Here is a 21,285-nt window from a genome sequence, read left to right as displayed (position 1 = left end):
CAGTATCCTGTGTGTGTAAAAAGGAGTCATGTTTTACTTCTGTTGCTACTGCTGTTTTCTTGCTTTCCTGAGCTTCTGATAAAGCTAACGCTACTGAGGATAATAAACTTGGTCACACTGAATACCACATCTTGTCAACATATCTCTCTTATTCTTCTGAGGATTCTCTTGGGTTCCCCTTCTTCAGGGTTACCAAACAGTAAGGCAACTGCAGAATTTATATGTTTATCAGTTTGGTTAATGATAAAATATGAAAATAAACTCTAAACTTTCACTTTGTGTGTTCAGTGGGGGTTGATTTTTATACTTGAATAGAGAATAGCTTGGATGCAGCCCTTATGAGGCAAAAATTTTAAAATAGTGGCAGTTTTCACTCCTGCCTACTACTACAATTTATAAAAAAACCACACTATCTTTTAACCTTGTGAAATTAAAGACAATGCAGTCTACACAAAAGCTGGAATCAGGAGTCTCAACTCGATATTTTATAATGTTGAAGCTTGGTAAACCTTAGTGAGAGAAGGATCTAGTGTCTCCTCTATTCTAGAAACTCACTGCTGTAGAATCACAGAGAAGAGAATTCATGACCCAATGAGGACAGAAAGGAAATTATGGTAAAGTTTAAAGGCTTTTCCTCTTCACCTCACTAAGAGACAGGCTGAATCTCTGAAAGGAAATTTACACATTTGCTTATATTTTAGTTAAAATATTAATGATAATATAAATTTGCTGAAAATATAAAGTATGATGGCATAGATATTACATTTTGGTAGTAGAAGTATATTTCAAAATTCACTTAAAATGATAGCAATTGTATTAAAAATTAAGAGAGACAGGATTAAAATACCCATAATACCAAGTAGATTTTACAATTTCATTCTAATAGCTGTCTCTGTTTCGTAAGAAAATAAGTAAAATTATTGCTTCATTTGTTCAAATTTTAAAAAGTAGATGATTGATTTTATTAAATAAGTTTTAAAGGTTTTATTGCTCAATCCAGACAAGTGTGATAATTGATCATTTATTTCTAAAAGGAATTTAAAAAATGTTTAAATCTAGAACTGATTTTCTGGGACAGATCCTGTTTTCCCAACTTTTAAACTTCAGATAAAATTATTCTCAATTTACTTGGGACAAAATATTCAGAATACAAGGGGAAATACAAATACCTAAATTATTGGTAGATTCCTTCATGAAGAAAGGGTTTCATCTTTTGTAACATAGTAGAAATTATTATTAGTTATTCTGAAGTCAAGTCAAAATCACTATAGTTGTCACGATATAGTCAGCAGTCTCACAAGAAACAAGGTGAAATGTGTGGCTGAGACCTTTCTATCTTACCATCTCCTCTTCTTAGGGAGAGGTTCAGTCTCAAGCCTTATCCCTCTAGAATTAGTGCAGAACATAAATATTTAGCAGGAAGCAGCAACTGTTGCTCTAGTTAGCAAAAAAAGATTTATATAGATAGAAATAAATAACTGTCCTTAGCAGATTGTATGGTGAAGTAAACTCTGCACACCTATAAGTATGCATAACCAATATATGACCATTTTCCAAGGATTGGGTTTAGGGAAGATAGGATAAACTCACTCACTCATTCATTCCTTCTATGGAGAAGTATTTTTGAGCAGTAACTACTATGAGCCATGAGGCTGTAAACAGCATCAGTGAGCCTTGACACATTTCTGTGACTTGAGCTATAAAAGGTTAAAAATTAATATCTAATTTATTGAAAATGTTATCAGCAAAATCTTTGGAAAAGTTACTTGGCAGCTGATAATGTTAAGCTGAGTGTTTTCACTGCAATTACAGCAAACAATAGGTTGTCTGAAAATTTTGGAATCCCTATACTTTTCATATTTTCTAACTCTATGTGACAAGCAATACAGGCGTGTATTTATTTAGTTCTACTATTTAGAACTACAATTAATACATGAGGTTTGTTTTTGTTTTTGTGTGTTAATCTAAAATAATAGTTTGTCTTGTTGTTGAGGAAAGAGGGGTAAACTATCTAGCACAGAAACTGTACAAAGACAATGTTCAGTAAATCTCCTTTCAGCAGGAGGGTGAACTATAGTATATGTACATCTTTATAAGGGTTATTTGGCATAGTGGGGGCTTATGAAACAAGGGTGGAATCATTTTTAAGGATTCATCTGTGTCATCTAGAAATAATAATTGTTTGTGTCAGGGAACTTTATCCCAGGCATGAACCATCAATGAATTTTCATGTGAGAGTGATTTCTGCAGTTAAGAGTGATTAAATCTGTTAACTAGAGAAACAATTTCTTCTTCCTGTCCATCCCTTGTCTTCTGCTCTCATGTAGAATGAGGAGTGAGAACAAACCAGGAAGAACATAAGTCATTGTGTACCTTAGCTCCCATATTCAATATAACATGTTCGAGTCACTGACAAGGCCGGATTACTGGCAGAAGTTTCCTAAGGTTTCACGGGGCCTTTTGTAATTTGAAAAATGTTGTTCAAAATGTAGGATAGAAATTACACATAATACAGTAAGTTAAGGGTCCTTGTTAAGTTAGGCCCCTGACGTTTAAGCTCTATTTGCAAGAAATTTAGTTTTTTTGGCAAAAAAAAAAAAACAAAAAATAATTAACTTGTGTATGAAATACTTTTTATTTAGCAGATGCTACAATTTCAAAAACCAATAATTGTGTATATATGCATCTTTTATCATCACCACCATCATCATCACCACCACCACCACCATCATTATCATCATCATCAATCATCATCACAATACATATTTGAACCTGAAAGTAGCTGGAACTATAATATATGCCTATGCTCTGGTGAAGGAGTCCAGAATGCAAATCTTGCATACTTTATTAATAAGCAGTGGCAGGAGAACAGTGCAGTCACTTTCTAATTAGCCTAAAATAACTCAACAGTTGCAGCTATAATTCTCCAGGATCTGTATGTATGGACAAACATAAGTGAAAATGGACCCAGGGAACACATATAAGCAACCCACCAGGAGGAAGAAGGTCCAGATTTCATAGAAAGAGTAATGGCAAAAGAGTAAATTTTTGCCTGAGCTGACAAGTATATCACACAATTATATGAGTCTTTAGAGGAATTTTCTGCTTGAAGAAAGAGTGCTTGCATACTAAAGTAATCATAGAAGTTGTGGGCACCTTCTCAATTGATTGTATACTAGATATGAGTATCTGCCACAGCAAACGATAGGTGACTGGATAGCTTTAACTCTTAAGTGGATTGCAATATTTCTGTTCCGTATTTTTATGAGAGAATGGGAAAATATCAATTTTCTGATGACTTCTAAGAGTAAATAAATGAAACCTTACAAGTTTGGCTAGGACTGGGAAGGTAGTGTTGTGGTAGAGTTCTGTCCCAGAGTCTCCAATAAACATAGCTTGAGCTGAAAAACTGAAAAGGAAAAGGCTGACTGAAAGGTACCAAAATCATTCGAATATGTAATCTTTACAAAAACATTTTGTGACTTTATAAGGATTCTACAGTGCTTCAGAGCTTCATTGACATCCAATAGATGAAATATCTTCCCAGAGTCATTAATTTTCAAAAAGACATATGTTTCGTACTGTACCCAATAAAGTACTGAAGTTAAAGCTGTCTTCATAATACCAGTAAGGTCTCGGGGCCTATCACACTGCTCATAGTGGCAAGTACTCGAGGATACATTCCCAAGAAACAAAACAGTGAAATCATCACCTCTGTTATTTAGAGGACATATTGGGAAATAGTAATTAGCTCCTACAGAGAGCCAGAGGGAAAATAAAAAGAATATAATTTTGCCTTTTGACAAATAGCTGTGTAAGTAGCCATTTTGGTAGCTGTCAAATATTCTGAGGCTGAGAGGGTATCTGTGGGTAAAGTATGAGAAACAAGAGTTTGAATCTTCAAAACCTATGTAACAGCTGAACCACTCAATTAACTGGCTGTCCAAAACAAAGACAGGATCCCTGAGGCACTCTAGAAAATTCTGTCTCAATAAATATAATGGAGAGGGGTCAATAAAGATACCATTAATTTTTGTACTCCACATTCATGCACACACATATATAAATAGAAGAGTAGCACACACATGAAAAACAAGACACACTTTTGAAGTCTGCATTTTAAATAAAATCATGCAGCCTTTAACTGGTTGTGGCTTATTTCACTTTATACAATTCTTCTATGTCCACTGTTTATATAAGTGACTATTTTCATAAAACAGCAAGTTTTAGGCAATTATCAAACTCTAGAATTGGAGGGGACTGGGAAAATGTTAGACACAGGACCTGAATCTTTCGTAAGACTTGAGAAAAAAGTTCAAGAGACAACGTTATACGTCTTTGTTGTGGTGATTATAGTTGGTACTAATATGCATGCGAAACTTCTGTGAGGTGAGCTTGTTTCTTTTGCGACATAAAATGTACATGAGCTATTTCTAGGTTACGTAGTCTGATTCAGCCAGTTTATGATGCATGCATATGTAAAATCATGATGTACATCATAGTATAAAACACTTTTATATTCGTTAACAGGGCTGAAAATATAACTCAAAATTAGAGTACTTGCCTAGTATGCATGAGGCCTACAGTTGAGTTCCTAGTACTTTCAAAACCAAAAGCAAACAAGTAAACAAACAACTGAATTCCTGAAACCAATGATTCTAAAGGAAAAGTTATCTTACCTCCTATTAGTTGAATTTGTGAGTAATGTGACTAAAATGGAATTATTCACTCTGGAAAGAACCTCTGGAGTTTCTACCACCTCAGTGTGGAATCCAAGAACAAGACTGAGCAGCGTGACTGTCAGTCACTCAGAAGCCTCAACACTTAAAAGTCATAGTGGTGTTGGGCTTTGCTGGGGCCGTTGAAGAGAAGCACAGCACAGTGCTCCACTCTCTGTGTCTTCATCTTTGAGGCCCATAGGTCTTGTCCACCTTGACATTAAGGCCCTGTCCTTCAACCCATGTGAGGGCCATCAGAATGTGGTAATGTTATCAGTGGAACACTCGCACTGCAGGAAGTGTCACCTTCAGAAGAGCACATCTAAGCAAGAAGAGTAGCACCTTCATCTAGAAAGCTCCTGTTTACCCAAGTAGCACTTTGATCTGTAACCAGAACCCCGGAGAATATATTTAGTAATAGTCCTGTCATATGCGGTGCATCTACTTTCCTGATGTCAGGCTACAAACACACACGCGTGAAGATGTTCTATTTAAAGGCAGTCAGAAGGTAGGCTCAAAAGTCTGATTTATACAGAAACGTCCGATGTTTAATATTAAGTCCCACCCCCTTTCTGTACCATTCATTTCCCCTCAGGATGTTCCTTTGATTCACTAAACATGTAAAGTTGTAAAAGACAATTTTATCACATATCTGAAATATAATGAGATGACATATTTATCAACAGTGACTCTCAAAACTTCTGCCTCCTGTTCTACTTGACATTATAACATCTGTAAGTCCATTCCTTATTTAAAAAATGCTTGTGCATACATTCACTGACAAGACTTTCTATTTTCCAGTGACACTTCTATATCACTCATCAACCTGATATGTTTGTATAAATGAACGGTTTTGATGACAGAAGTACCCTCTTCAAATGCTTTTTAAAATCTTATTAAGAAAATAATGTTAGCTTCTCATTTTTATGCTTGACTCACTTTTCTCCTCAGTTTTCAAGGCATGCTGCACTTCTTTGAGATCATCCTCACCATGACTTTCTCTACACTGCCATGTCTCGTTGTTGACCTTCTGGTTGTGTTCTCTGATGTACATGCCATGACCTCGTCTTCTCTTACCTGAAACTTACTTCTAGTTCTCCAGCTTCTATCTACCCATCACCTAATGTCGATCTTAGATGAATCTGTCCAGAAACTACTGTGTCTCAGAACATGTGCTGATTCCCTCTTTAGAATTCTTTCCATAAACAGTTGGAATTAACGCAGCTAAGAATCAGTTTATCTGATGCGTGAGTTACTCTTTATGAATTGTATTTTTCCTCCTAAGCTGTGACTTCGCTGAGATCTGTGCCCGTGGTTTTGCTATGCACTGCTCTGATAATTTCTTTGGGTATGGTAACTGCTCTGTATAGTGAAAATTCCATAATTGTGTCAAGCAAGTACACATTTACTCCTAGCACATTAAATGTACAATATAATTAGAATTACTTTTAAAAAACAAATGGACTGTGTCTTTTTTCATGATGGCGGTGGTGACTAGATTTTCACTTGTTTATTTTTCCTACTGCAAAAGGCATGGACCTATAAGTCTATTTTTTTTAAATCAAAGAAAGTTTGAGAGCTTGACTTACAAGTCCGACTAAATAATTAAATCATTGCTACAGCGACACATTTTAGATAGAGTGCTTTTCTATCTGCTTCATCTACCTGGAGAAGAACATGGAAGACTTATCCGCCCACGACTTTGTCTCTTAATAAACTGTATCGGAAACTTTTGTATGCTCCTGGTCTAAAATAGCACACCAGCTCCAACATTTCCTTAGATGGCTGATTACTTAAGAGCATCGCTTAAACCTTGTTTGCAGTTATTTTTATAAGCTAGAGTTTCTGCTCTGGGAAATTACTTCAAATGTTTGGCCAACTTGGGCCTCTAACAAATAGTGCTTGTCAATAAATATTAAACAATCATATGAATATGGAGTTGGAAATCTGAATTCTCTCTATACCATGGGATTTAAAACCGTCCTCTCAAGGTTCCTGGGATATGGGGGCTAAAAGGTCTGTAGCAAATCCTGTATTATTCATTGAGAACACCCACAGAGGACCACACCAGGAAACCTTTGCAACTGTTTTGGAGTTTTACTGTAATGAGACTTTCTGCAGTGTGTCTTCTTTTTTTTTCCCCCCAGAAAAGAGATGCTGATAGAATGTTATCCTGCCTTTAAAGTTGTGGTTTACTCAAGACTAATGACCTGAGGTGTCAACTCAGGGAATTTGGACTGTGAGGTTTTAGTTTTATTTTTACTGGGTTGTTTTAGAACAAATGGTAAACTAGTTCAATGAAAGAGGAGCCATGTACAGAGGAATGTATTTTACCTTGTATCGCCTGAACAACAAGATTTCAGAAACACGGCAGTGTTCTGAGGGCTTCCTAAACCAAGACGGGGATTCAGATGTGGAGAGAGATCTTCTTGGTTTTGTCCAGATTGGGTTTTGACCTCAGTGGTGATCTAATCAACAGTGTTTCTCCTATGGTTTTTGATCACTGGAGGAGTGATCACAAATTGAAAGTGTCAACCTGGAGCCATGCAGCCTTGTTTGGATCACTGTTCTACTACCTGTAGTTCAGAACAATTTTCCAGTCTCTCTGCAGCGGTTTGCTGACTTGTTAAAATTGATAGAAACATACTGCCTCCCTCTATGTCATTGTAAAGATTAAAGTACTTGGTTTTCTCTTCTTTTTTTTCCTTTTTCTAAGACAGGATCTCCTGTGGTCCAAACCTGATTTATCATAAAATATTTCTTTAAACTCTTGATCCTGTATATTCTAAGTTCTGATATTTTAGACATATGCTACCACAGTTTTTAAAAACACTTAAAGTATTTCCTATCACAGATTACATTGTGTCTCATGTGTTAGCTATTACTTCTAATTCAACCTTCATACCCACAGTGGGGCTTAGTATATGTTAGTCACTTAAGAAATCCTAATTGGAATCTTAACGTTCTTTTGATTCACCCAGAAATTATTTGAAAAGCCATTTGTGATGGGGGAAAAATGATCTACTGATTACAACCCTCCTAAGTCTAGTTCATTTTGTCCAATTCTATAGTCTGAATAAACATCAGTATAGCTTAGACTTCCTCTAAAGTCCCCCTTGTGACCCTTTTCTGGTTGTGCTGAAACAAAAAGCAATGGACTTAACACTTCAATATCCTCTTCACAGAGGCCATGGTGCATTTCAGCATGTCTGAGCAAAGGGAAACATAATGACCACCTGCGAACTGGCAGGTTTCTCAAGAATGAGGATGGAGGCAGCCTGGGTTTTATTCTGGGGCTCTGTTCTTACTTCGACCATAAGTAGAACCCAGGGGGATTTCCATTTCTGTCTGACTCATCCCAACTCTAATACACTGGATATGGTCCTAATCCACCAGTCTGCAGTGTGACATACACACCAGACTGTCACATGCACACTTGCTTCACCGCTCTGGTCTCCCACTGAAAGCATCTATACTGCCCAATCTAACTTGGATCTCTCTTTGTTTTGTTGTTGTGCCTTTCCTCTCCCAGAATGGTGCTTGAGCCACAGACCAAAGCCTTAATTCAGCTTCTATTTCCCTGAAAAGACTGATGCTCTTAACTGAGGTTGGTTGTCTAAGTAACAGAATGTGATCTCCTAGGCACATTACTGAATAATAGTTTCTGAGAGAGCGTGGAAAGTATGCAATATTGGCATAATAGATCAAGACTTTCATCAACATAAAAGGAAAGGAATTACAAGGTACTTGCTGACAGGGAACTGTAGCCTGATAGGGCACTCAGGGGGCAGATACACTAAAAGCATTTGGCACAGGGAAGTGTATTTCCTGGACAGATGTGTTCCATTCATGAGAGAAGTACCTTGCACTTCTCCCGAGCTTGGACATGTAAGTTACAAGGAGGCCGAGGCCATGTTGTGTCAGCTACTGTTATCACAGGAAGTCCAGCATTGTCACCCTCTTAAAGTGACATTGCTTTAAGAAAAGCAGACCAGTGCTGTTTTAGAAGGAAAACACAGTGATTCCATTTTTTGTCTAGTGTTTTTGACTCTCAGTGGTAAAGAGACAAACATGCACACTTTTTATGTGATGTATGTGCTTGTAAAATCTAGGCTATGTTAGCACATGGATTTCTTTTCCTTTCTATAATTTAACTTCATCATTTGCAAATAGTATTAGGATTATGGACATTGGGAAATGTGAGCTTCCAAGGTGTTGCTCAAAAAGGATAAATATGTTGAGTATGTCTCTTCATCTCTTTTTTTTCTTTTTTTTTTCTTTTTTTTTATTGTGTCAAGCCAGGAGAGGAAGAGAGGGAGAGAGAGAGAGAGAGAGAGAGAGAGAGAGAGAGAGAGAGAGAGAGAGATATCTTCATCTCTTGAATAGAGAAAAATACTCAGCAAAATTCTTCCTAATGTTTTAGTGGTGTCACAAAGTATGATTTCTCCACTATGAATCAGAAGCTGTTTTTTTTTTCTACTTTTTATGGTTACTGTAACATTTAAGCTCCTCCCAGTGTTGTACTTATTTTCTTTAGATCTGAATGTGTTGATTAAGTTTTCCTTCATCCAGAGAGCCCCCTTTTACCATAAATCTAATAAAAGGGCTCCAAACATAACTATGCTGTCCCAGGCTGCCCTTTTAAAGTGGATGGAAGGTAAAATGAGCTGATTAAGTAACAAACTACAAATGGATGCAGGCAGTAAGCACAGAAAACTGTTTTTTCTGCCCTGAAACATCTGCACAAATGTGGAGAATATGGTTAAAAACATTGGCGGCAGCCAGTTACTGGAATAGCTAGCACTTCCAGGAACAAATGCATTCCTAATGAATTTGTGGACACTGCATTTACCGCAACAACAGCAGGTTTTCTCACACAGGCGCTCCGTAGCACGGCTTCGGGGGCTTTATTGACCTTCTGCACACACTGATAGGAGAGTGGTCTGCCAGCGAATGAGAGGCAGAGAGCCATCCAAAACATCTGAGAGAAATTTTTTTAGTATTTAGAAGACACACTGTTCTCTGTGCCAAAATTCGGGTTATTTTGTTAAAGGATTCAAAGAGTTAAAAAAAATTGGGTTTTCTAATGACATAGTCACACAATCTCTTCCAAGAGCCACAATACACGGAGATTTTATTTCATTCTGAGGCAACTCTAGTTTCTCGATGGCAGTATCAACAAACCTTTAACTGCCTGTGAAGGGTTTTTCTCCCTTTCATTATTCCTGCATAGGATTCTGCTATCTGCATGTGTGTTACACGAGGTGCAGAACAGCATCCCCCACATGGCATACAATTTTAGCAACTTGGGTCTGGAAGGAGGAAGAGAGAGGTCACGGTTCTCTTCATATCTAGCTGAGTCCAGACAAACAATAATCATCAAAAGAAAATATATAATCCCTTTAAGTCACATTCTGTCTTATCACTGGGGGGTAATCGATGGAAGTGAACATGTTCCAAGTTTACAAACCCGCAAACTGCATTTTGGTTGAGCCACTGAATGAAAGTTCGTGTTCCTGAGAGGTATGTTGTGTTATTGTGTAAGACCAATTTCAGACCACGTTAGTAGATCATCTCTAGCTTGTTTTCACTCAGACAAACCTGGTCTTACCAGAAAGCACATTTTTAACAATAATACATTTGTTGTGTCAAAATATCATAAACGTCACATGGGGTTTTACTTTTCTTTTGGTTTTTGAAATTAAAGAAGTCAAGATTTTCAGTCAAGATCTTTGGTGCACATCAAAGGTGGGTGTAGTGAGGAAGTCCTACAGATATTACTCAAAGATGTCACTACTCTCAGCCAAACACAAAAAAAAGAAAATTACACCATAACAAAGGCAATTAAACATTGAATCCCCAAACATTTATTGCTAATATGATACTAGAGGCAAAAACATATACAAGCTCCACAGATGGGCATTTATCATTCCATATTACCAGTACTACCACTGCCTCCTCTAAGAGCAGCTCACCGCATCAACCTTAATGACCTTTTCTAAACTTTATGTTTAGGCTGTGTGGCTTGTTTGTATTGTCCTTGCCATTTGAAAATGGCTCCACCATACAGGGTTTGGTTGATTTGCTGAGTTGAATTTGTGCCTCAAGAGTTAGGAGCAATAGTCTTCCAAGTCAGGAGAAAGGAGAACAGACAGATCTTTATGAGAGGTACCTGTCAGACACTAAAGATCTGAAATTATTCCTAAAACTTATCTTAAATAGTAGAAGCCCTAGATCATGTCGCTTCACCTAGCCAACCCTTGTCCCTGTGTGAGGAATGCCACACTTGACTCTTCAGTGACTGATGCCATAGGAGGCCATTTCTGTGGCTGTGTCACTCCCATCAAACTAAAAAAAACAACAGCTAAAACATTGCCCTTCTCAACAGAAAATCAAATTATTGAAAATTATGTAACTATGCTTGAGCTGACTTGTAAGTTCGGTGTATAATTGATATCTAAGAAGTTGATAATACTTTGGAAGTCACCAACTTTTAAGTATATTTTATTAATTCCAAAATATTCCCTTGTCTTTGTCTTGATTTTTTCCAACTTGCTTGGGAATTTCTTATCTGGGGATTGTGTTGGCAATATATAGACAGTAGGCCTACTTTGGGTATTTATTTCTACTTCTCCACATTTCTTTGTGTGTATTGTGTGAATCTGTATGTCTGTATGCTTGTGTACATTTATCTCTCTGTGTGTGCATAACTATGTGTCTGTTTATATGCCAATGCGTATGCATATGGGTGTGAAGGTACGTGGGCTAGTCTGCATATGTATGTATATATGTATGTCTGATGTATATATGAGTATATGTATGTGTGTATGTGTTTTTGTGGTTGGGCAGGTACATGTGTATGTGTGTGTGTGTTTAAGTGAGGATTTCTATTGCTTCAATGAAATGCTGTGGCCACAAACAAGGTGTGGAGGGAAGGGTTTATTCACCTTATACTTCCACACTGCTGTTCATCACCAAAGAAAGTCAGGACAGGAACTCACAAGGCAGGATCCTTGAGGCAAGAGCTGATGCAGAAGCCATGGAGGGGTGCTGCTTACTGGCTTGTTTCCCTTGGTTTGCTCAACCTGCTTTCTTATAGAACCCAGGACCACTAGCCCAAGGATGGCGCCAATCAAAATGCACTGGACGCTCCCCCACGAATTACTGACAAAGGCCTTATAGTTGGGTCTTAAGGAGGCATTTTCTCAACTAAACCTTCTTTTCTCTGTTGACTCTAGCTTGTTTCAACTTAACACATTAACCAGCCAGTACAGTGTTTATACTTGTGTTTGTATGGGTGGTCACATGCACATGAGTGGTGTGTGTGTGTATATGTGTGTGTGTGTATTTGCACGAGTGCACACACATGTGGGTAGCATGGAGGCCAGAATTAAACCTTTGGTATTGTACCTCAAGAGCTACTCACATTGTTTTTAGAGATAAATCTATCATTGGGACCCAAGGTTCACTGAATCTCAAAATGGCTGCTTAGTGAACTCTAGATATTCTCCTGGCTCTGTCTCACCAAGTTTTCCCACCAATACCCGTGGATGTTTACATGTGTGCCAGGGGCGGAACATGTGCACAGCTAGCTCTTTGATGCCTGAGCTGTCTCTAGCCCTGCTTTATGTGTCATCCAGTCCATTCAAAAAAGGATGTAATGAAAGTCTTTTAATTAAAGTACATGCATTTGAATGGGGTGTTCAGATGAGACCTTAACTCATATATCTCAATAAAATTTTGGAAGAAATTTCTACACTATCCAATTCACCAAAAAGAAAAAGAAAAAGAAAAGAGAGAAAAGGAAAATATTGTATCAGAGATATCCCATGTGTATAGAACACATAGCTTTGAGAGATAGTATAAAGTTCTTAGGATACCTAATTTACCGGGAGAGAAGAAATGTTTATGAATCATTTCTTTATTGATCCGGAGTAAGGTCCAAACGTACCTTTTAAATTGTTTTCATTTTATTTTTAATTATATTTTTGCCTGTCCCTTTCCCTTTCCCTCTCCCTCCCTCTTTCTGTCTCTGTCTCTCCTCTGTGGTGTGTGTTTGTGTGTGTGTGTGTTTGTGTGTGTGTGTGTGTGTTTCTGTGTGGTGTGTTTCTGTGTGTTTGTGCATGTTTATGTGTTTGTGTGTTGTGTTTGTGTATGGTGTGTTTGTGTATGTGTGTTTCTGTGTGGTGTGTTTGTGTGTGTTTGTGTGTGTGTGTGTTTGTGTGTGTGTTTGTGTGTGTGTGTTTGTGTGTGTGTGTGTTTGTGTGTATGTGTGTTCCTGTGTGTGTGCTTGTGTGTGTGTTTGTGTGTGTGTCTGTGTGTGTGTTTGTGTGTGTGTCTGTGTGTGTGTTTGTGTGTATGTCTGTGTGTGTGTCTGTGTGTGTTTGTGTGTGTGTTTGTGTGTGTGTTCCTGTGTGTGTGTTTGTGTGTGTGTTTGTGTGTGTGTGTCTGTGTGTGTGTTTGTGTGTATGTCTGTGTGTGTGTCTGTGTGTGTTTGTGTGTGTGTTTGTGTGTGTGTGTTTGTGTGTGTGTGCACATGTGCATCAGAAAATAGCATTGGATTCCCTGGAGCTTTAGTTACAGGCAACTGTGAGTTGTCCACCTTCGGTCCTGTAAAACTAAACATGAATGCATGAACAAGTTATTCCACAAATGTAAGGAGAAGGTGGACAGATATTACTAACATCTGGAATCCATTAAGTCTCCTGGCAGGAGTTGTTGTCACAGAGGAAAACACTAATGCCAGAGGCAGAGGCACAGCCCACCCCTCCCCATCCCCAAATAAGGAAAGATTCAAGCAAAATACCTTGACCTCTGGTCACCTGCCTCCCATCGATCACTCTCACTTGTTGAAAACCAGTAGAAACCAATGGGTGAAACCAACAGGCAAGGAAGCCAGGACAGGGACTATGCAGAGGTCATTCTTCAGTGTAGAGCAAGATAGGAAGGCAAGAGGTTGGAGACAAATAGGAAGTGGCAGCATTCAAGCTAAACCAGTGTACCAGCAAGTATGAGAGTGATTGCTTGGCCAGTGGGCAACCTAGAAGCTCTTTGAATAGTACAGTCTGAGGAAGATACTATAGCATGGCCCTTGAGGCTGCCTAGTCCAGCACAGGCTTTTTCACATTTGAGGCCGAGACTAGAGCGCCGTTTACAGCCAGAGTCACACAGGGAGGCCTCCAAGACACAAGGTGTCTTCTTTCATCTAAGCCTAGTTCCTAACGTCTTGATAGAAGTCTCTGTAAGTAAAGCTGATCATTCCTCCACTCTTTGGCAAAGAGGTTGACATAAAAAATACAGTTTTTCCTTGTTTAGTCCCTCATTGTATTTTCTCCTTGGTAGGTTAATTCATTTTTGTTTCTCATTCCAGGCACTCAAAATCAGTGGACAGAAACTGTTTCTCAAAACCAGGAAGTGACTGTAGGTGAGCAAAGATGTACTGACTACCAACTTTCATGGTTTTCTGTGTAACATCTCTCTTACAATTTCCTATGTTGACACTCTAATTGTGATATCTATTCTAAGTAGTTTTAAAAGGGGAACAGTCCCTTATATTTCTATTGCATCAAATCTTCTTACTAATATTGTAAACATTTTGAAAAATTCAAAACTTTTGGTTTTAGTAAGGATATGGACTTTTCAGAAATATACCTATTAGAAAATTTAGTTTGAAAACAACCATTTCAAGACAGAGTGATTTAAAAAGAAAGCATGTAGTGTATGAAAAATTTGTTTTAGGTAAATCTGGCAAAATAATGCTAAAAAGGTCTATGTGAGGAGCTAAATGGGAAATGATATTTATAAGATGGAGACGCAGGGCAAACCAGCATAGTAGGGAGGAGAAAGGGCATATGTTTTCTTGTGTACGTTGAATATATGTAAAATGAAAGCAGAAGGGGAAACACTGGGGTGGAGTTACACTGAGAGGATGAGGGATGCTGAGAACTGGAGGGTAGTGAAGCACAGGCGTGAGCAAAACACATGAAATATATGTGTGAGAAGATCTTGTTGAAACACGTTCTTTTGAGTCACAACTAAAAATATAGTTAACTAGAAACCTTCTAGTTAACTTAAACTTTGCTTAGTATATCTCATTTCAAAATTAGAGCTAGGTCTCATAACTAAATCTGTGAAGGAGTTATCAATTGTTTCTTTCTTACTATAATGAAATTGAAAGGTTATATTCTTTGTAAGACTATTTAATTCCAATGAATCAAGTAATACTTACTGAAGACAGGCAGTTTACTCTGAGGCTAGAGTCGAGAGTTTCTCCTCTAATGTCAATGTTAATATCTCAAGGCACATGCTTCTGTCCAAAACTGAAAGGAAAGCTCAACAGTCTAAAGCCTATATTTTGAATATTTAGTTCAACACTTAGTGGTTGCATAGTCATCAGCTCCTCAGAATGACTTGTGGCACCCGTAGTCTATATGGCATCTAGCTATCTTGGAATAATGTAATAAATTCTGATTGTCATTGATCGGGGCTTACCTTTGTATTTTGGGGAAAGTCTATATTTTTTTGAATGGGGTATTTATGAAACTCTATGAACAAGGGAGAAATAACCCCAATTAAACTAATTCACGTTTCACTGTTAACCATATCATTTTGAGACTTGATTTTCAAATTTCCACCTTTTTCCGTTCCCAAATGAAGCAGACTTCTCAAGAAATGTGCAGGTTTTCTTCTCTGCCCACTCCTCAGATATGCTCTCAGTTGTGGATTATGAATTGAATCAGGCAGTGTGATGTTTCTATTGCCCACTTGTAAAGGTTTCCACAGAGTCTTGGAATGAAATACTCTGAGGCATTGTGCTTATTTTTGCTTCTTGATATTTGTGTTTGCATGGTGCTATAAATATAAATTCAAACTCATTTTGAAATGAACTGATGAATAATACCACCTAAATGTTTACACTTTGGTTTTTAGGAGAAAGATGTCATTGTCTAAGGTGTAAACTCCAAATATAGTTTGTTGTAGGCAAGTAAAACTTAGGATTCTTTCCTTTTATCTTCTTTTTCACTGAAAGAAAGATCAGATGCTTATTAGCAGGGCAGTAATAGGAGGCCAGTTCCCAATGTAAGAAAAGCATGTCCTTTTAATGTTTTTGACTGGTAGTGGGTTATGCTATGATGACCTGTGATCTTTATCGTTGTTTCTACGAGGTTCAGGTTTGAGTTAGAATTTTTCTTGTGATTATCTTTGGGTGTTGATCAGTTGTGCAAAGTAACAGATTTCATTATGATATTTTCTTACAAAAATGTTGCATTCACATCTCTTCTGCATTTTCTTATGCCCCTCATCTCTCCTTTTGTCCCTTCTACACCCCCAGTAGCTGCTCTTTTACTCCATGCCACTTTCCCATGACCTTCATTCCACTCGTGAAGGAAACATGTAATTCTTGTCTTTATGGGACTGATTTAGTTCATGTTTATAGCATATCTCTTTGACAGACAGCTTTCATTATGGTTCAAGGGGAGGCTTTAACTTGTGTCCTATGCTTCCTGGATACTTGAGTTATAGGGATGCAGCCTTGTGCCAGGAGTTGTGGTGTTATGGTAAATCTAGGCAAAATTTCTGCCTATAGATCTTGGAGCTCAGAATGCAAGTAGGAGAAGAGGAGTGAGCTGAAGTTTGTGTGACTCCTTGTAACTTTCCAGTCCTAATGATAAGTTCCTTATTTGTGCCTGTATGGTCTTTTAGCCTCCTGCCTTCTAACACAGCACAATCCTTTATACAATGTTTTTTTCTTTGTTTGATACTGTGTCTTTGAGATAATTACTTGCTTATGTGAAGACTGTTGGCTTACAATGGGACTGAACATCTTCCTTTTCATTATGAGTTAAAATAAAGAATGAGTTTCTGTAGCAGAGATAAAAAGAACCTTCAAGAAGGCAAAATTGTGTCCTAAGGAGAAAATTGGTCAATGTGACAGGCTTTGACAAGATCCATGATGGAAAGATGTACTATGCTGTCTTTTATATATAGCTTTTACTTCTCAGTTAAACAAAATACTTGTTCATACCTTTTGTTGACTAACATAAAAGAGTACACAGAAAATAAATTTTTTAGACTATGAATAACAACTTAGTTGCAAACTCAAAATATTTGAAAAAGATGCTGTGTAGCAAAGAATGTAGCTACATGTTAATGTACTCAAGTTGTCTAATAAACTTTGTACTCCACTCATAAGTAATACAAAAATGAACTCTCTCTACAGCTGAGCTAAACCTACATACTATAGACAAAATAAATAAAAGTACAAATGCATACAATAGCATGTGCTATATGAAACTGTACGGTGAAATAAATAAATTTGTTGAAGCTATATAAAAATATTTTAAATTTCCATTAAGTGTAATACTTTCTTTTGGTATACAGCTTTAGGGGTCTGTGATGGCTATTCCTGGTTGTCACCCTAATTACATCTGGAATGACCTAAAGTCCAAAAATGGAAGGCACACCTGTGATCCAGATCTTGAACCTGGAAGTCACAGGCTTCTGACCTGGATCTTGATATGGGATAACACACTCTTTTGATACAGACCTTGAGGCATAGTGGCCATGAAAGCTTAGGTGTAGGCAAGGTAATTCATGCCTTTAATTCCAGGAGACTGAGGCAAGCAGATCTCTGAGTTCAAATCTAGAAAGTTTGCTTTTAGAATGAGGTGGTGGCATACCTTTCCCTCCTGAGAGTCTTCCTTCCAGTCAGTTTAGTTGAAATGACAAGATTTATTTTCTCAATTATAGTCTGTATCAAAAAACATAAAGAAGTGACTACCATAAGAAGACATCCAACAGAAATTTCTTCTTTACACACACAGGAACACACACACACACACACACACACACACACACACACACACACACACACGTATATTTGTACAAAAATCAAATTTAAAACTTGATAGTGGTTTTCATTATGTTAACATCTTTGATCTTTTTCCTTAAATAACAAATACTGAAATAGATTAATTACCATTTTACCTAAAATAAATCATGGATTAAGAACTCAGTAATATCTGAACTGTATTGTTTTTAATTGCTGTATACACATCCACATCCACACCCACACCCAGCCACCACCAAATACATATTTACTAAAAATGCTACTGTGGCAGGGGAAAGGGGAGAAGAAAGAAAGAAGAAAAGTAAGAAGACTTCTTTGTATAGCTCTGTACCCCATTTTTTAATAGGGTTATTTGAGCTAAACAAAGACTTCTCAGCTGAGGAATATAGAATGTCTGATAAGTACCTAAAGAAATATTCAACATCCTTAGTCATCGGGGAAATGCAAATCAAAACAACCCCGTGATTCTACCTCACACCAATCAGAATGGCTAAGACTGAAAACTCAGGTGAAACAGATGCTGGCTAGGATGTGGGGAAAGAGGAACATTCCTCTATTTGGTGGGATTTCAAGCTGGTACAACAACTTTGGAAATCAGTCTAGAGGTTCCTCAGTGTTGTTGTAAAAATATAAAAAATAAAAAATAAATGCTGTCTTTTATCCCCCACTAGGTCCGGCACCTCAGTGCCCCAAGATATCTGCCAGCCTCCTCTCACTCAATTACACTTAAATCTACAAATGAAAGAACACTCAACACAATAACCTTTTACTCAATTGACAAGATATAATTGCCTACCTAAACATACAAAGTCCAGTACCTTCCATCACTTAAGAACATTAATAACAACTTGTAAATACACAGAGCTGAATCTTAACTTCAGCTTCCATGTTGTCTACTGGCTACTCTCTCTCTCTCTCTCTCCCTTCTCTTCCATTCCTGTCTCCTCTTCCTCCAAACTCTTCTCCAGCCATCATTCCTTCTCATCCAATGACAGGCTTCCTTCTATCCTGGTCCTGCCCTCAACTGCATTTTACAATTTAAATGGAGAGAAGGTTCTGGTGAAGTCACTGGAGTCCTGAGTATATGACTAGGCATTAGTCCTTGGGGCAGTGGAATTAGCATCAAAATACAGATAACTCCAGGGCAAACCACAACACCTCAGAAAATTAAACTTAGTACTACCTGAGGACCCAGCTATACCACTCTTGGGCATATACCCAAAAGATGTTCCAACATATAACAAGGACACATGCTCCACTATGTTCATAGCAGCCTTATTTATAATAGCCAGAAGCTGGAAAGAACCCAGATGTCCTTCAACAGCAGATTGAGAAGGAAAAATGTGGTACATTTACACAATGGAGCACTACTCAGCCTTTGAAGATAATGACTTCATGAAATTCTTAGGCAAATGGATGGAACTAGAAAATACCATCCTGAGTGAGGTAACTCAATCACAAAAAAACACACATGGTATGTATTCACTGATAAGTCGATATTAGCCCAAAAGCTCAGACTACCCAAGATACAGTCCACAGACCACATGAAGCTCAAGAAGAAGGATGACCAAAGTGTGGATGCTTCAGTCCTTCTTAGAAGGGGGAACAAAAATATTCATAGGAGATATGGAGACAAAGTTTGGAGCAGAGACTGAAAAAATGGTGATTTAGAGACTGCCCCACCTGGGGTTCCAGCACATATACATTCAGCCACCAAACCCAGACAATATGGCTGATGCCAAGAAGTGCATGCTGACAGGAGTCTGATTTAGCTGTCTCCTGAGAGGCTCTTCCAGAGCATGACAAATACAGAAGTGAATGCTCACAGCCAACCATTGAATTGAGAACAGAGTCCCCATTGGAGGAATTAGAGAAAGGATTCAAGGAGCTGAAGCAGTTTGCAACTCCATAAGAAGAAAAATACCAACCAACCAGATCTTCCAGGGACTAAACCACCATCAAAGACTACACATGGACATACTCATTGCTCCAGCTGCATATAGCAGAGGATTTACTTGCTGGGCACCAATGGGAGGAGAACCCCTTAGTCCTGCCAAGGCTGGATCCTTCCCTCCCCCAGTGTAGGGGAGTGTCAGGGGAGGGAGGTGGGAAGGGATAGGTGGTTGGATGGGGGAACACCCTCATAGAAGAAGCAGGAGAGGATAGGGGATTTATGGATGGGAAACCAGGAAAGGGGATAACATTTCAAATGTAAATAAAAAAATCCAATAAAAAAAAGTTAGAAGATCTTTATAGGAAAGGAAATTCAGTGTTGACTGAAAACAGTCTACCCAGTGTTTCCTCATGAGTTCTTTATAAACTTCCCCTCTAGCTCACTTACAATTAGAAATAAACACTTAAGACATATATTGAAATGGTTCTTTAATATCTTGAAAACACCACCCACATACTTTCCTCTTCCTCTTTCCTTCTACTTCCTCCTTTATCAGGTCTTGTTTTCAGATGACAGTTCAAGGAAACCTGATCAAGAAGCTTTGTTGGACTAAACAAATTAGAATTAACTCTATTAATGTGTAAAATTCCAGTACTGCACTTTGAAGGACTTTGCTTATATTCTTAAAAGATAGTTTTGATGCAGACTTATGAGTCATTCAAAGATTTTAAAAATAACTTTAAATTTTTACAAGAAAATTTGTGTCATGTATTTTGGAACGTGCTAGGGCCATACTTCTGCCAGCAAATGTACATACTAATTAATTTCTTTTTAAATATTAGCATAGGATGAAAGATTTTTCCTCAAAATTAACTGATAATGTAGGCTTCAGTTAACTATAAAATTAAATTATATATGTATATATGTGTGTATGTATGTATGTATATATATATATTCCACTCTATTCATTTTAACTCATAAATGATGATATGTTGTTATCAAACTGAAATGAATATTTAATTTGTTCTATATGAAATACTGTATATGAAAATATTTTATAAGTTCAAGTGCCATTTATTAACAAGAGTCTAAGCCAATGAACATTCTTTGAATTAATGTTACTTCAAAGCTCTCTTTGAAAATTTTTGTTCTGCTAGTTGGTATCAAATACCTAAATGAAACAAATCTAAGAATGAAATGATAATTCATACTTCTCACAATTCCTACCATGCACAACGACACATGTAAGCAGCCCTCTACTGTGCATATGCACTACACTTGGCAAGCTCCACCTTCCAAAGATGTCTATGATCTTCCTCAAAACAATGTGGTCAAGTTTGTCAAAGGAGTACCTCACTCCTGGTACCAGTTTTTCATAGTTTTCTTTCTATTACTGTGATAAACAGAAGGCAGAAAGAACTCAGAGGAAAGGGTTTATTTCATCTTAAAGGTTCAGATCATAGTCCTTCGTGAATCACGTCAAAGTAGGAATTCAAGGCTTGTTTTTTCATGGCATTCTCTGCTTCCTTCCATAAACACCTCAAGAGTAGCACTGCACACAATAGTTGGGGACCTCTCACATCAAGTATTAATCAAAAGAATGACACACAGACTTGCCTACAAGCCAACATGATGAGTGCATTTTCTAAATTGAGATTCCTTCTTCCCAAATAACCCTAGTTAAGGTTAAGTTAACCAAACAAATTACACACGAATATTTATATTTTTATGCCTGATATTTTTAGTATTATAAAACATGATTTATTGATGATTGCTGTTCCATACTTAATTGGGTACAAATAAAATAAAGGGAATTCTGCAAG

The 21,285-nt window shown here is 37.6% G+C and overlaps 1 long non-coding RNA gene across 1 annotated transcript in view; it reads left to right on the top strand.

Moving 5' to 3' along the window:
- LOC120100658 (uncharacterized) overlaps nt 1-17,104 on the top strand; it is an 89,577-nt gene extending 72,473 nt beyond the window's left edge. The window contains exon 3 of the long non-coding RNA XR_005500463.2: nt 14,089-17,104. This is a non-coding gene — a long non-coding RNA (uncharacterized LOC120100658). The remainder of the gene's footprint in view (nt 1-14,088) is intronic.
- The last annotated feature ends 4,181 nt before the right edge of the window (nt 17,105-21,285 follow it).

This window comes from Rattus norvegicus, chromosome 2, assembly GCF_036323735.1.
Source record: "Rattus norvegicus strain BN/NHsdMcwi chromosome 2, GRCr8, whole genome shotgun sequence".
NCBI lineage: Eukaryota > Metazoa > Chordata > Mammalia > Rodentia > Muridae > Rattus > Rattus norvegicus.
Note: the sequence above shows the minus strand (reverse complement) of the source record. Positions and strands in the feature narration are given on the sequence as shown.